The 17837-nt window shown below is 42.5% G+C and overlaps 1 protein-coding gene and 1 pseudogene across 1 annotated transcript in view; one reads left to right on the top strand and one right to left on the bottom strand.

Annotated features, from left to right (window-relative positions):
* The window catches only part of LOC126416108 (uncharacterized), a 367975-nt gene that overhangs the window by 337034 nt on the left and 13104 nt on the right, over window positions 1-17837 (bottom strand). The gene's annotated exons all lie outside the window — the stretch shown is intronic.
* On the top strand, window positions 1815-1932 carry LOC126417236 (5S ribosomal RNA; annotated as a pseudogene).

The raw sequence follows: 17837 nt of genomic DNA, 5'->3' as shown, positions 1-17837 counted from the left end.
CCAAGCAGAGAGCTGTCAGTGACTAGAATGTCTATGGAGACTCGGCAGTGAACAAAAGCAAGGTGAGCCGTTTGGCGAGTAGTCTGTTAAAATCGCAACAACGTCGTGCAAACCTATACGATTTCCCGCGTGCTGATTGGCGGGACAAAGCTGTTCCCCATGCTAAGTTGTAATGCGCTGACGCTCTCATTTGAGGTGATCGATGAATCACAATAAAATACCTCACTGCTCAACCGCACGTCTCTGTAGGTATTTCTAACACACTCGTCCACCATTTGGGGCACTCAGAGGTATGTTCAAAAAATGGCTCTGAGCACTATGGTACTTAACATCTGAAGTCATTAGTCCCCTAGAACTTAAAACCACTTACACCTAACTAGTCTAAGGCCATCACACACATCCATGCTCCAGGCAGGAATCGAACCTGCGACCGTAGGGGTCGCGCAGTTCCAGACTGAAGGGCCTAGAACCGCTCGTCCTGTTTTGTGTATAACAGCTGACCATTTGCTTACCTCGAAAGCTGAGTCAGCATCTCTCCATAATGGGTGTGATATTGAGCTGAATAGCAGGATTAAAGGCACGTTTCACTTTGGTAGCGTCGTCAGGAAGAATCAGTATGCAAACAAGTGGGATACTGAAAGCGTTTGAAATGCTCGGAGACTGTGATTTCTGCGATAGTGAATACCACAGCAGGCAGTTCAACTGAAAAGCGAAGGGCAACCAAAAAGTGGCACTGGTAAATGCAAGTATACAAATGGTAACTACGTGGAAACTTCAGGTAACAGAAGAAATATTTCAGTTGATCGACAAAAGAAGGAAGCATAAAAATACTATGGTGCATTGCTTGTGTTGTTAAAAAGGACGATGCAATGACTTTCAATTAAAATGTAATCCCACGTACGGGAATTACATAATGTGTGTACGAGTAAAGACTGTGACTCAGGAATGACGACATACGTAATTTTGGGTCACCCTGTAAGCCGTGCACGTATAACAAAGCGGTTAAGGCGACAGCTCACGTAAAGCGGGTTCAACTCCCAGCCCACTACAAGTTTTCACTATCGTCATTCCCTTGTACAGATGATGGTTGTTCGTATTCGCAGCTGCGAGTATATTTCATGTAAGTATAAAAATATTCAAGATCAGACGGGAATACATCACTCACAAGTGGAATCAATAGTAAGTTCATGGAAACTAAAGGGAAATAAGTGTAGCAACAATGTGAAGAAATTGAGAAAGAAATTTCCGTCAAAAGCTTCACTCTCAGTGAAGCTAAAATCAAAGCCGAGAACGCTAAGAGTGTTAAAGGAATTCCATTGTTAAGCACAGAGAAGGGAAATATAGGAAATACTACACTGAGGCTCTCTGCGAGTGGGAAGTACGGTCTACTGAAGTGAAGTCGATGTTGAATATAACAGAGCTACGAAAGAAATGGGAACAATGAAGACAGAGGAAATAAACAGTATATCATCGGGATTAATGCATCTTTCGGGAAAGTGCCAATAAAACAATTAATCAAATCAGTGTGTGTGAAGTGTGGGGCTGGAGACATACTATCTGATCTTCTCAAAGACGTAATCCACTCAGTATTGAAGATAACTTAGGTATATAATTGCGAGAACCATCTTACGAGTAAATTAACAGCTAATGCACCATAATTACTGACAAATACAGTACATAAAAGAACGAACAAGAGTATTGTTAATCTAACGGATCAAGACCAGGTGGCAACCGTACCAGAGAGGTAACTCCAACGTTGCGTTTGATAATGAAGGCAACACTTGAGAAAAATAAATACTCCTTCATATAACGTGGGCAACGGCCTTGCCGCAGTGGATACACCGGTTCCCGTCAGATCACCGAAGTTAAGCGCTGTCGGACGTGGCCGGCATTTGGATGGGTGACCATCCGGGCCGCCATGCGCTGTAGCCAGTTTTCGGGGTGCACTCATTCTCGTGATGCCAACTGAGGAGCTAATCGACCGAGTAGTAGCGGCTCCGGTCAAAGAAAACCATCATAAAGACCGGGAGAGCGGTGTGCTGACTACACGCTCTTCCTATCTGCATCCTCATCTGAGGATGACACGGCGGTTGGTTGGTCCCGATGAGCCACTTGTGGCCTGAAGACGGAGTGCGTCATATAACGGGCTTTTTACAGAAAAAGTATTAGACAAAGCAAAAATTTTCAAAATGTTCGAAAAATCAAAGGAAAATACATGTAAGTTGTACTGAAATCCAAGTATTGTACAATATCTACATGAAGCAAGACAGAGCAACAAGAATGGAAGGCCCAGAGTGAAATAGACTCGTTCTTTCTCCACTGATGTTCGTCCTCCACATCGAAGAACCTACAAGAATGCAAAAGGAAGGTTCAAGAGCAGGATTAAAATTAAGTTGGAAAGGATGTGAATGATAAAATGAATTGATGGCTTTTCAATGCTCAATGGAATTGAAGAATAATGGGACGTGCTCAATGGATTCAACAGAATATGGTTTGTGAGTAGACAGAAGAAAAATGAAAGTAATGAGGAGCAGTGTAAATAAGATAAGCGATAAACTTGAAAATCAGATTTGATGATCACGAAGTAGACGAAGCTAAGGAATTCTGCTACCTTGGAAGCATAATAACACCTGAGGAACAAAGCAAGGATGCAAAAAGGAGGTTAGCTCAGGCAATGACGTCATTCAAGGCCGTAATAATTTTGCTACTATCAAACATCAGCATTAAGCTGAGTAAGAAATTTCTGAGAATGTGTTTCTTGAACAGAATTTTGTACAGAAATGAATAATACACTACGGGAAACTGGAGCAGACTAGAGTCGATGCATGGGGTTACAGAAGGATGTTGACTGTTAAGATAAGGAATGTGGAGCTACTGCACAGAGTCGCTAAGTAAGGAACATTTTGGAAACAACAGTGTGGACTAGATGACAATACAAGTCTTAAGCTATTAGAGAAAGCTCCCCATCATAACACTGGGAAAAGTAGAGGCAAGAACGGTAGGTAGAGACAGAGATTGGAGCATGTCTTCCAGACACTTAAGGACGATGGGTGCAAGTGCTACCGTGAGGCGAAGAGGATGCAGCAGCAGAGAGCTGCATCAAACTGGTCAGAAGACAAGTTGCACATTCGACAGTTTCGGCAATGAGTCTGCCACGCTGTTTAAATAATCACATCAACGTTTATAACGTAAATACTTTCTCTTTTAATATACATTACAATACTAATACTGAAGTAATTACTTTGCTGACAGAAAATAAAATCCAAACACATGGTCTCTAGAACATGAAGTCACCGTAGGAAACTGGATACCCAAATACAAAACTTAAAATTCTTTCTCAGCGCACATATATGCGTACTGAAACGTGTATGCACGGAGAATATATTTAGTTTCATTCGAATAATACTAAAAAACATAAAAATTCGTTCTCACAGTGGCAGGAACTTAGAGCGTATACTTGTTCGTAACAATTCTGTGACCGATTCGTGCAGGGTCCATTAAGTCGCGGACTTCAATAGTAAGAGAGAAAATACGGCTTTATATTTAAGTTGTAGCGAGGTGCTGTATAGGGAAGCTGGCGGAAGCGACAGGCTGGTGAGGGACGGAAAATAGACTGTACACATAGGAGATGGACGACGGTGAGCCAGCGCGTGACCCAGGTCCCTACAGTAGCGCTTCACAGTGACACAAGTGCATCACGTGTTGCCCCAAATACGGTAATGTACACTCCCTTGCCGGCGATGTGCGTCAGAGGGAATGTTCGAGAAACTTGGTGAGCGCTGTAAAGAGGGGACTGGCCCCAAAGGACAGCACAGTAGGTAGTCTCCTGGGAAGATACCCCTGTGGCGGTCGTCGCCAGGCTGAGGACTTAGAACAGTGTCGGGAACGAGACAGTACTGAGAAGACAGTCTCAGAATCGCGAGATAGGAAGCAGCTGATTGTTAGAGCTCAGTGAACCGCATACAGGAGTATCATGCGTTGAACAGATGACTTAAAGTCAGTAGTACCAGAAGTGAACTGTCATTGAACTTTGTTATTCAGAGTTTAATTCAGTCTGAGATTCCTTGATATGTACAGCGAGTTCTGTATCTCCAAACACCCTCTGAGCTTGTAGATTCTTTACAGGGTGGAGTTCTACCAGCAGCCCACGCGAAAGTCGCTCTTCGATGCCATCGATCGAGGTAAGCCCTTGTAATTAAAACGTGTCCTTCTTACTCACTCTCGAGACACGAAAAGTGTGACAAACTGATTCTGGTGACAGGTGCGGGATGGGTGTGTTTCGATGTAGGTGGATCGAATCAAATCAGGCACTTGTCACCGCGCGGAACACTACGCCAGGGATTGTACGGAGAACCGATGGCTGAAAATGCATCAGAAGAGTGGACAAGGAAACGAACGGAAAGCATAAGGGAGCAGACACATTAAGCTGCATCCGGCATCATACGTACCGTGGACTGCACCACAAAGAATGTTTTATTCAACTGAAATGCCCAGATTCATGTACCTCTCAGTAAACTTATAAACAGACAGGGGGTCGCGTTTAAGTACAGTAAAGGAGGAAGGATTGAAGCCCAGGAGATCCTAGGATAAAAGGGAAGATGTGAACATTCGAAGGATTGCAAATGAGGATCTCCGAATGGTACGGAGAGGAAAATTAGTCTTGTATACTCCATAGGGGACAAGATGTGTGATGAATTTCCAGGTCACTGGTGCAGGTATTGATTTACCCTTTGATGGTTTAGTGGGAAGGGACTTCCTGGACTAGCACCACGTAATTATTGACTATGCAGACCGACGACTTGAAAAGGGAACGAGTGGGTCGAGTTGCAAGAGGCAGATGAATATGCAACAGTAGTCAAACTGGCAGTGGCGCCAAACAGAGGTGCTGACACAGGACACGCAAGACATGAGAAAGGAACCGAGGGAATGAGATTTGGCGCAAAGGCACGGCTACGTGTTATAAGACACCAGGGGTACGCAAACAGGGAAGCGATAGTGCAGAAACTGGCAGCCGCTCATTCAAGAATGAGAAATTTACTCAGGAAATTAAACACAAGCTGGACTATAGATACGGGTCCCAGACAGAGGCAGCCGAACAGGACGATAGCACAAGCTGCACTAGACCAGAGTAAGGTTATCAGCATCACAAAAAAGGAAGAGTCGCGGAAGAGAATTTCGCCAAAAAAACTGCGTCGACAGGCCGCAACGAATAAACAGTAGTCAACTGGCAAGAAGCCAGCTGCAACAGGAATCAGAGGTTAAAACAGAAACGCGGATAGGACCTCGAGAAGAGCGTTTTGTGCAAGTAAGACTAAGACGATTTAAAGGGATTGAAGCTGGTATTCAGAGACAAGTGATACGACTGGGTGTATTCTTCCCAGACGCACTAGTGACTGTGAAAGACTGAACGTGTACTACTGGCATGATAAACACTCGCAAGGAAGGCAGGCGAGTACCAACAGCCAAAGTATTTGGAGAGCCTGTACCTCCACTAAACCATTGCAAACTCAGACAAGTACCAAGAGTCCCGCCCGCAGTTGTTAAGTCTAGAAACGGCCTTCTGCTAGAGAACATGTGAATAGACCTTTTGAACAACGAAGAGAAACAATATATTACAGAATTGTGTATCGCCTACGACGACGTGTTCCATTTACCGGGCGATCGCTTAACGCATGCAACACTCGTGAAGCATCAAATACCACAGCTACCGGAAGCGGCGGCACGATTGTCAGACCGAGCGAGGTGCCGCAGTGGTTAGCACTCTGGACCAGCGTTTGGGAGAATGACGGTTCAAACCCGTGTCTCGCCACCCTGATTTAGGTTTTCCGTGATCTCCATAAAACACTTCAGGCAAATTCCACCATGGTTGCTTTGAAATGGCACTGCCGACTTCGTTCCTCATCCTTCCCTAATCCGATGGGACCGATGACCTCGTCGTTAGGTCCCCTCCCCTGAATCAACTAACCAACTAACGATTATCAGTCGACTGCATACCCAGGAAAAGGCACTGAAGAAAGAGGTTGACAAAATGTCAGCAGATGGAATAACATCGCCTAGTAATACTCCTCGGAATTTCTCGTTGATTATTTTGCCTAAGAAAGTAGATGTAAGCACACAACAGAAATGGAGAGTAACAGCCGACTAAAGAAGGTTAAATGGGATATTTCTCAATATGGTATATCCTCTTCAACGTATGGACGAAATACCAGCAACTTTCGGAAACCAAAATACTTTCCAACGCTGGACTGGAGAAGGGGTTCTCAATGTACTTATAGATGAAATAGATCGAGAGGAAACTGCGTTTAACACGCCCACAGCTCACTTTGAGTACAGTAAGATGGCCGTGGATTTGAAGGCAGCACCACCACGTTCCACAGATTGATGAACATAATGTTGACAGGAATGCAGGGTAATCAAGTTTTCGTATAAATGGATGATCTAGTCATTGTGCGAACTTCGCTCGAGGAGCATAACATCCGATTGGAAGCGATGCTTGAACGGTTAAGACAAAACACATTAAGGCTTTAAATAGGTAAGTGCGAATTTTTGAGAAAAGAAGTCACTTTTTTGGGTCATGTGTTGACAGCCAAGGGACTTCAGCCGGATCTGTCCAAAGTGGGAGCCATTAGGAAATACCCGAAACCGCAAACGACAACACAGCTGAAAGCGTATTTAGGACTCGTGGGGTACTATAGGCATTTTCTAAGCAACTCCAATAAGACAGCCAAACCGCTGAATGAGTTATTGAAAAAGTAAGTTGCGTGTATCTGGGGGATTCAAACGAACGAGCTCTCCGACAGTGAAAGGAGAAAATAATTCTTACTCCTTCTCAGGACACAACAAGTTTACCATTCGAGGAATATCTAATCTAAAACGAACGATCTAGTACATGGATTATTCTTAACAAATGAAACCATATTAAATGGGAAGAGGAAGGTTTAGAAGGAATTGTTCACCCTAACTTTAATTTGCAGAAGTCGCAGCAGCCGGAATTAATGATTGTTCCTATGCAGAGTAAATGTTAACCAAGATGGGATAAACGGTGGAGCGCGGCTGTGTTGGCAATGAAATGAGGTGCGTTCGAAAAATAGGAAAAGATTATAGGCAGATGACAGAGGGACAGACGATGTACTTAATGAAAAAACACGTGTTTCATTAGAACAGAATACAGGGATGTCGGAATATTCAAAAGAGGAAGGGAGCAAGTAAAACATGGTACAGATAGTAATAGTGGTGGCTGGATATGGTCAGAGTATGCAAATTATTTTACAGCGAAAGATTACAGTGTTGTGAAAAGTGTCTCCACGTTCAGGCAAGAGCAACACACGATGAAAATCGGCCGCCGTGTTATCCTTAGCAGCACTGAATCAGTTGGATGCGGTATTGAGGAGAACATTGGACCAACATACCGCTCCCCTTGCCGTTGTCAGCTATCCGTGTCTTAGCGCTGCCTTGTCTCACTTAGCGAGCCGCTGAGTTGGCGCTACGGGGTTTACTGCACCCAGTTCTTATTCTCCCACCAATGGAAGAAAATCTACTGCGATACGGGGAACTGAACCCGGGTCTCTCAAGTGGCTTTTGTACACGTTCACCTCTCAACCGTGAACGCGACCACTAACCGGTCTAGAGCCGTAAATATGAAAAGAGTTTAAGTGCAACACACGCAGAAGGACATCGAACGGGGTGACATATACGTATAAAATACTATGTTGGACAATGATTGTGGACTGTACTTATATGAATGCAGTTTCTTCGTATTCATAATATGTCTTCAAAAAATACCATAATTTCCGTCGATGTACTACAGGAATGTCTTCGTGCTGGGATAAAATTAGTTTCGAACGTAAAACCTTACTTATATTTGCACTGCCTAGAACAATAATAAAGGTATAGGTAATTCCTCTTACACAGTCACACACACACACACACACACACACACACACACACACACATATATATATATATATATATATATATATATATATATATATATATATATATATGTGTGTGTGTGTGAGTGTGTGTGTGTGTGTGTGTGTGTGTGTGTACAGGCACACTCATTTGCAGAGCACACCCATCACAAGGACACACATTCTACTTATCTCCTGAATTAACGGCACCTGAACGCATTACGAACTTCGAGTTTGTCTCCCCGTGGTACAAACTGCGATTGTACCTTATCGAACTTCAGCGACTGCGTACTGTTCATGCGCAATATCCTTGGCAGGCACACATGTATTATTGTTTGCAATTAGACGAAATTGCCCGTGTGTGTGTACACGTTTACCCGGACGTTTGGGTACAAGGGCGTAACGGGCGGACTGTATGACAACATACAATGCTAATAATTGAGAACGGCAGTTTCAGCAGCCAATTGGACCCACTCAAGCGGCCAGTCCACAGTGCTACGAGCGTGCTAAAATGAGGTTCACCTCGTTACAAATATTCTCGGCGATTTTATTTTCGCGGAAATCTACATAATGTTCTGTTATTCCTTTTCTCGTATGCGCCTGTATCCGCCACCAACTCTGTTCATTCAGCAGCGAAATAACTCGGTCTGGTATTCCAGCGCTACAGGTAATTGGATACTTGTTTTCGAATTCACGAATTGCGTAAAGTTTCTGATTTCTGGTACTGCATGATTCATGATATTCAAAGTGTGACCTATGCCAATCAGCCTCGACCATCAATCAGTAAGTGCGACTCTGTACTTCGGAGAGGACATCTCAGGATTTTCTCATTTTGGCGCGGAGTGTCAACGGTAATTGGAGTCCGCGGATGACAGAATACTAAAGCAGTATATTTACCTTGTCTGACGTGGATTTTCTTCTTTCCGGGCTGCTGACTCTTGTAATTTTGTCTCAGTGCTGCGTTTATGATTCATGGGACTTTTTTTCCCTGCTGTTTTGACTCACGTAGGGCCTACTTTACATCACATAGCTCATCACTTCGTTGCTATTTTTCACGGTTTATCTAAGTCCATAAAAAGACAGGAAAGTGATGTGTTTAATTTTGAATCATATATTTATTTTTGTTACATTAATTCCTGCGCTCACGAGCCGTTACTGTAGTCTATCTAAAGCACAAATGGGCCTGTACCAAATTACATCGTTGTGGAATTTACATTAATGTTATTTCCTTCAGGGGAGAGAAATATATCACAGTAATGCGCGCATCTGAATTATTTTGAACAAAATACAAGAAGGTAAAAGTTATGTACAGCTTCTGCAGCAAGCTGCTACAGTTTTAATGATCGAAGTGTGTGGAACATAGCTAATAAATGAGAAGAGGATGAGACGGGTTTATTCAGTTTGTAAATTGAGCAACCATTACAGGAAACTGTGAAGAAATTTGGAAAGGTAATTAGTGCTGTGAAACATGAAGAAAATGCATTGTAATTTGCTGGTAATGACGTAATTTTGACAGAGACTACAAAAGACCAGGATGATTTCTTGGACGGAATGGATACTGCCTTCATAAGAATTTACAGGATTAACGTGAATAACTGCAAATCAAGGATACAGAACAGAAGTTGAATTAGGTAAGATGAGGCTGAGAGAATTAGATTGTATAATGAAACGCTAAGACTAGTGGACCGGTTTTACTCTTTGAGCAAGAAATTTTTGTACAGGTGTTAAAATGTAGATTAGCATTACCAAGCAAAAATATTTCTAGAAAATAAATGTAGTATCATCGACTATAAAATTCCATTGCTGTAGCAGAGACTGTAAGATTATAAGGATAAAGGGACCATAAACAGCGCGAGATTAAGACCCCTGTAGATGTCAGAACTGGCTGACCTCACCGAAAAACGGATCAGTCACTGTACTACATTTAATTACAGGTGCCACTCGATGGATAACTTGCTGAAGCGAATTAAATAAACAGGAGTGGCACTTGCATAAATGAAACACACAAAAATGATAGACTCAACAAACTACCAAATGAAAAATTGTCACAATAAATTTTATTTATTACAAGTCCCCTTAGATTTCAAGTTAAATACAAAGCGCACGATTAACAAAGAACAGATACTTTTATGAAGTATCAACACAGGTTACAATCGAATTAACTTTTCAACAACTTAGTAATGGTCAGATAATGGATCTGAAGTGGAAACGTTAGAATCGGCATCTATATGGGATATCATCAAAGTTGATAGATATGTGCAGTGATCGCCGACTGTTAATCAAGGACGAAGGAAAGAACCACAAAAAAATGTATCTCACTTCCTCCTATTGCCTTGATTGAGCACTTGTGGAGCCCGTGATTACTAATAAGCATACTTGGAATGAAAATGTGAAACTCCTAATATTAGTCTGAAGTCTTCGCATGGTTCCTGCAACTCCGTTCTCAAACACTACTCTTGCTCACCATTTTTACAGTTACCAGTGCACACGCGAGTGTCTTCTAAGGTCGCTGCCTCTCTCCGACGGAAGAGCTCTACCGAGAGCTCCGAACACATGAAATGCATTTTTACTCTTTCGTTGCGTCTTTCGTCGAGAGTGCGAGCCTTGTGCATGATTCTGATCGCCAGAGATAGCGGTTCTTCGAAGAGCCGATCAATCAGATGTGTGCTGATAAGGCAGTAGTCTCTCTTCCATACTCTGATTTAATGCAGTTAGTCTACAGTGAGGATTTTTAGTGCTGAAACTGAGAAACAGCAGCTTTCTTGTTCCAGCCAGTAAGGACTCCTCCACGTACAAACAGGCGGGCTCCGTTCCCTCACTCCATAACTTATTTTAACCAAGGAAAAAATTGAAAAGAGCGTTTCGCGTCAATGGCCGGGAGGCCCCCTGCGGGGCAGGTCCGGCCGCCTTGGTGCAGGTCTTATTACATTCGACGCCACACTGGGCGACCTGCGCGCCAGATGGGACAGCTGCTCTAACTATTATCTTTCTCTCATAAATCAGCAACATCAGTTAGGTTGGGGGTCAGCTTCAACGCTGCTGGGCCCACGCTCCCAAACACACAGGTGCAGTATGGCCTCCTGTCATCCCACCTCATAGATTTTGTCTCTGGACTGTCCCTTGCCCAGCATTTCCCAGAATGTGGGACTAATGCATTGTTCAGTTCCTTAAAAATTTGTATGCTGTATCACGGTTAGCTTGCGGGAAAAAGTCGCAGTGCATCCTTGTTGGCGGCGGGCGTGCAGCGTTATAAATTATTTACTCAGTAGCCTCCTGTCGCTTAGTATGCAAGCACTGTTGTTGTCCAAGGAAGCACAGACTGCACCTTTCCACCGGGCCTCTGTTCACACACAGTAAAACGGCGCTTCAGATTTCTTCGCGGTGGCGTAGCCCCTCGGTACTAATAGCTTAACATTAGTTCAAATGGCTCTGAGCACTATGGGACTTAACTTCTGAGGTCATCAGTCCCCTAGACTTAGAACTACTTAAACCTAACTAACCTGAGGACAGCACACACATCCATGACCGAGGCAGCATTCGAATCTGCGACCGTAGCAGAAGCGTGGTTCCGGACTGAAGCACCTAGAAGCGCCCCGCCAAAACGGCAGGCCTTAACATTGGTCCTCCCGTGTCTGCTCTGTGAGCCTTCGTTGAACATGCATTCAACAGGGCTCTCAGGCACTTTTTTAAGTAATGCTCCAGGAGAGGAAATTAATACGGAATTTTAATAGATGTGATAATGACTAACGTTAATTTATCCCTACCTGTACTTCCATTTTTCAGTGGAAATTAATTTAGATTACAGGCTTTATCAACGTAATGCACGCTGATTATGATGCATGGCAGTTGTGATAAATAAAGTCAAGTATAAACGGTACGGATATTAATTTGATAGAGACTTTCCGAATGTGGTGTTATAAAAGACTGGATAATATTTTATGTATAGGTCGAATAACTAATGTACTAAACTGAATCGAGTAGAAATGACGCCGTAAGGTACAACTAGACTAAAAGATGAAATATGTTACTAGGTCACATCCTGTTATTTGTATAGGCGGGAGTGTGCGATTAAGATTTGTGGAGAGGAACCAAAGCTCCTCTATAGCAAATACATTCATTTTGATTTGGGTTCAGTTATTATGCAGGTATGAAGCGACTTAAACAAGCTACACCAGCATGAAGACCTGTAGCAAACCGCGGTCAGAACGACGAAAAGGTGAAAAGAACTACGTATAGATGCTTCAAAAGCAAGTTGCCGAAAGCACATCGCCAGCTAAAGAAAGAAGGCTACGTCCCAATCACATCCTATCCACGCTCTAGACTTTCATGTGTAATCCAAAAGTCTGAAAAATTTCGTGTCTGTCTCAGAGAGATTTCAAGTCTGGCCACCCCCTTTCCTAATGTATTAACCTACCTGAACAGAATGTGTTCGATACCCGTCGGCAGTCGTGCCGCTTGGATAAAATGTTTTTATAACTCCCTGTGGGTTGCCTCTACTACTTCTGTTTGTACTCGTAGAACAGGGTGTTATAAATGAATATCGGGGTTTTAATGCTTTATAATATTTATTATATTAAACTTACAGTTATAAATTTTATGTAAAATGAAAGAGCAACTCAAACAGTTCTACCTACAACCTTATACAGGGTGTTTCAAAAATGACCGGTATATTTGAAACGGCAATAAAAACTAAACGAGCGGCGATAGAAATACACCGTTTGTTGCAATATGCTTGGGACAACAGTACATTTTAATGCGGACAAACTTTCGAAATTACAGTAGTTACAATTTTCAACAGCAGATGGCGCTGCAAGTGATGTGAAAGATATAGAAGACAACGCAGTCTGTGGGTGCGCCATTCTGTACGTCGTCTTTCTGCTGTAAGCGTGTGTTGTTCACAACGTGCAAGTGTGCTGTGGACAACATGGTTTATTCCTTAGAGCAGAGGATTTTTCTGGTGTTGGAATTCCACCGCCTAGAACACAGTGTTGTTGCAACAAGACGAAGTTTTCAACGGAGGTTTAATGTAACCAAAGGACCGAAAAGCGATACAATAAAGGATCTGTTTGAAAAATTTCAACGGACTGGGAACGTGACGGATGAACGTGCTGGAAAGGTAGGGCGACCGCGTACGGCAACCACAGAGGGCAACGCGCAGCTAGTGCAGCAGGTGATCCAACAGCGGCCTCGGGTTTCCGTTCGCCGTGTTGCAGCTGCGGTCAAAATGACGCCAACGTCCACGTATCGTCTCATGCGCCAGAGTTTACACCTCTATCCATACAAAATCCAAATGCGGCAACCCCTCAGCGCCGCTACCATTGCTGCACGAGAGACATTCGCTAAAATTATAGTGCACAGGATTGATGACGGCGATATGCAAGTATATGGAGCATACTCTCTTTCAGCGTGACAGTCCTAGACCACACATGAATGCCGCAGCATCTGCAACAATCTGACGCCTTGGGTTCACTGTCAACGATCTTCCCGACTCAACTCCGTACGACTGGTTCGATGGCAAGGAAAGTTACGGAAAGAAAAGCACTGACATCAACATCAACGCTTCCTCATCTGTGGTCTCATGTTACAATTGCGCATTTCTTATTTCGCTGACGGTAGCATCATCACTTCATTATCTCCAAGGCCATTGCTGGAACCACGACATCCTGCCACCACAAGCTCTTCAGCCAAATACGAATAAGTATCTGAATTGCTGAGAAATTTGTAAATCATGTTTGCATTACTGACTTCCAAAAACTCGTCCAGGGACTGACTGACGCCGGTAAATTTAATTTGAAGCTACCTACTAATCCTCTTGGAATAACGGAATGTGTCGACAGTATATTTCTATATAAATAATAATCATTCAACATTTGGTTGTAAAATATAAATAACAATATAGAATTCATGTTGGAAATGAGTTTGATTTCAAGTTTAGGCATGTCACCAGCAGACGCCTGCACTGTAGAAAACGAGTGCTTTCTACTACCAGCAGATGGTTGCACTGTAAAATTGACCGATGTTTGATCTTCATACTGCAGCTTCTTACTGTAAGCAATAGTTTACTGAACAGTTAAAAAACGCAACCGAGTCGTAACTTAATTGCATTTCACAGCTAAGATTTTGAAAAAACTCTAAAATGTCTTCCAAATACGTTGGCAGCACGAAAAGTGCGATGTTAACATTGCTTGTGAAGTTAATACATGAGAAAATACTGTAGCATACAAATCAAGTACGTGATGTCAGATTATTGCGAAAATACGTCTGCTATGTAAAAGGAAGCGTGACATATTCGCCAGTTGGTACCCGAAATTCTAAAGTATGCACCCCCAGCACTAGATTTTAACGACTAATAACAGGTAACATTTGAGAATGTAGACTTAATAAGTCGACGTCTTAAATCTAACGTGACCAGTCTGATAGCTACAGAAAAATACGTGGTAGCTCAGAAATACTGCGCTAACCAGGCTAATAGACAGACTGAATGTAACTAATGACGCTGGCTCTAGAGGGATATCACAATATACCCTTAGATTATATATCACAATATACCCTTAGATTATATATTACCGCATTTAAATGGTTCTCACTCACCATTTGAGAAGGGACAAAGATAATGCATCATGTTATTCACTAGAAGATATATAAGTGATGCTACTGTTTTCCATTTATTGACACAGACCTAGTGAACGCTACGTACAACAACAGCAGTTTGCAGTCAACAGCCTCCTTAAAAGCTTTATAGACTGTAATTTCCTATATTATTGCTCATGTTACTCTAAAAGTACGTCACAAAGGTGAAAAGAGCGATGTTGACGTTGTCGTGGTATCTAAACACGTAAGGTGTGTAGCCAATCTGTGCAGTTGGATTTCCGGAAACTATGTCTTGCGAAAATAAAAACCTGTAACAAACAACAACACCACAAACATATGCGCAACGCAGTTTCTTATTATGGAAGGAAAGAGTAAGGTGCTTTCGTTACCAAACAAAAAAATTACTCAAATTGTTGATGGACGTTTACTGCTTGAAAACAGTCGATCAAAGTCAGTAAGAGTGACATTTCCAAAGACAATGTCAGAATCGATATATGGAAAAATAAATAAAACGACTTGCAATATACTGAGAGATGTCTAACATTTTGAATCCACAGGTTAAATATTGCTTCATCTAAATTGTCTGTATAACTCATTAAAATACACGTATTACGTAATATAAACAATATCGGTATGAAAATTCGATCTTGTACGCCTTGCAACCACAATCAACCATCAAAACACACCTTGCACCTAATGCAAGACACTGTTGACCACTAATATGCTCCATAATTATTCGAATTTCGTATTTAGTAATGCACAACCTATTTTTTATTACAAAGGATTTTAAGATTTATTTTGTTAAATTTAAAGACGACAAACCCATGCCACAGTGGCTGAGAAGTTGCATCATTTCACTGTGAGCTGTTTATTACAGCTTGTGCGTGTGCTTCTCTGCTGTTAGTCCATCGAAATCTTATATAATCTTCACTTTCCGCTGTATCGTGTGTCACCTTAAGATTTTTTATACTCTCTCTGGCACTGTGGTAGGAAGCATTTGAATCCCCATGAAAACACCAAAATCTGTACTTAACTTCTTCAACATGTCCAAACACTTGACCTGCTGCAGAGTGAAAATCTCATTCTGACAACATCCCCTAGGCTCTGCGTAAGCCACGTCCCCGCAAAATCCTTTCTTTAAGGAGTATTACCCCGCAGATTTTGCAGGAGAGCTTCTGTGAATTTTGGAAGGTATCAGATGAGGAAGTGGCTGTGAAGACGAGTCGTGAGTCGTGATGGGGTAGCTTAGTCGGTAGATAACTTGCCTGCAAATGGCAAAAGGCCGAAGGTTCGATTCTCTGTCTGGCACACTGTTTTAATCCGCCAGGAGTTTCATCTCAGCACGCAATCCGCTTCAGTGTGAAAATTTCGTTCTGGAGTATATAGCAGTTAATCAGAAATATGTGCAGTGATGAACAATACTTAGTTGAATGACTCAACTTCTCAGCCACTGCGGCATGTGCTCCTCGTCTTGAATTTCAGCTAAATAGATCTTAAAAGCATTCTTAAAACAAAATAAAAGAATCAGGGGCTGTCATGGCTAAACACGAAATCTGAATATGTAAGGACCACCCTAATAACCATCCTACAAACGCTAAACAAATGCCACAACACACATTATAACGGTCGTGTTGCAAAATTTAGGTGGTCTCCAACGGAAAATGACGTTAGAGGTACTGCTTACCCATGATGCGGCCTCAGTTAAGCCCTCGGCCAAATCGTTCATGTTCGTATTTCCAACATTGCAGGGTGACAGCACGACAGTGCCAGTTTGTAGAGGTGAAGGTATAGACCTCGTAATACACGAAGAACAGACGAATAGCAGCAGCAACAGCGGTGGAAAATTACCATTGCTGAATTACATTCCAGAACAAGGAAGTTGTTGTACCGGAATCGTACACGATCCATTCTGTGGTGGTGTCCAGGCTCGTAATACCGTGTTCCTAAGCCTAGGAAAATGTACAAAAATGTTCCTGTAGCCACATGTCTGGACGGTTCATAAAATCTGTAACGTGGTTACCAATAACGTTTTTTGCCCCCGGGCTTCTGATTTGATAAATGTAATGTATGTTTTACTCTACAACTGGAAGCCACCCACTATCAACTCTCACTATCTTAGCATACATTATAACCTTAGGTGTGGCCACGTATGTGAGATGTCACCTCCAAGCGGACAATGTGCTCCACATAGGAAAAACTTAATGCAAATACCGAAGCAGGTTGGTTCCATTAATGTAGATTTATAGCGAAGTAGGTAGGATAGTACGTGGATCTTACATGCACCGTCTATAATGTAATCACATCATAGCATATTCCGCAAAAGATTGTGACGAACAATAACGCGATAATTTAGTGGTAAATTCCTTGATTTGTGTGTGACGCAGTACCAAATCGCGACAGACAAACTGTACCACTGGTGGTATTGTGGAGAACAACACTTCCCTTCTTTTAATACAGCTAGTCAGAGTAGCTTATTATAACAGTATGCATACAGAATGTCGTTAACTGCCTACATGTACACCAGTAGACAAACAGCAGAAACGTTGCATAAACACCCCACTTCGAATGTTTTGTACGTTATTCGTTAATTGAACACCACTTGGAAGAAATTACTACCGAGCAGTGGTACTCCTTCTCAGCACTCGCCGCTACCAAGTCGCAACGTAGTATTGCCTAAACCATCACAACCCAAGGGGCTCCTGTTCCAATGCTAGGAGAAATGACGAAGTCACAACACACACATTACTGGATTGGGTACTCGAATACACTGTGAGCAGCCCACTGTAATTTGGTGAAAGTAAATTGTCGTCCGTCGTCCAGTTCTCATCCGCTGTAAACGATGTCATCTTAGCAGGAAGGTGGAGTGGCAGAGGATTTCACGATGAACAACAAGCCGATACTGCTGACATATTGCTCTCATATCATGTCATTATATAGTTCACGCGGATAACTGTATATAGCGTGGTCCACTGATAGTGACCGGGCGAAATATCTCATGAAATAAGCATCAAACAAAAAACTACAAAGAACGAAACTCGTTTAGCTTGAAGGGGGAAACCAGATGGCGCTATGGTTGGCCCGCTAGATGGCGCTGACATAGGTAAAACGGATATCAACTGCGTTTTTTAAAATAGGAACCCACATTTTATTACATATTCGTGTGGTATGTAAATAAATATGAATGTTTTAGTTGGACCACTTTTTTCGCTTTGTGATAGATGGTGCTGTAATAGTCACAAACGTATAGCTACGTGGTATCACGTAACATTCCGCCAATGCGGACGGTATTTCCTTCGTGATACATTGTCCGTATTAAAATGGACCGTTTACCAGTTG

This window comes from Schistocerca serialis, chromosome 8 (assembly GCF_023864345.2).
Source record: "Schistocerca serialis cubense isolate TAMUIC-IGC-003099 chromosome 8, iqSchSeri2.2, whole genome shotgun sequence".
Taxonomy (NCBI): domain Eukaryota; kingdom Metazoa; phylum Arthropoda; class Insecta; order Orthoptera; family Acrididae; genus Schistocerca; species Schistocerca serialis.
The sequence above is the reverse complement of the archived record's forward strand: the minus strand, read 5'-3'. Positions and strand labels throughout refer to the sequence as shown.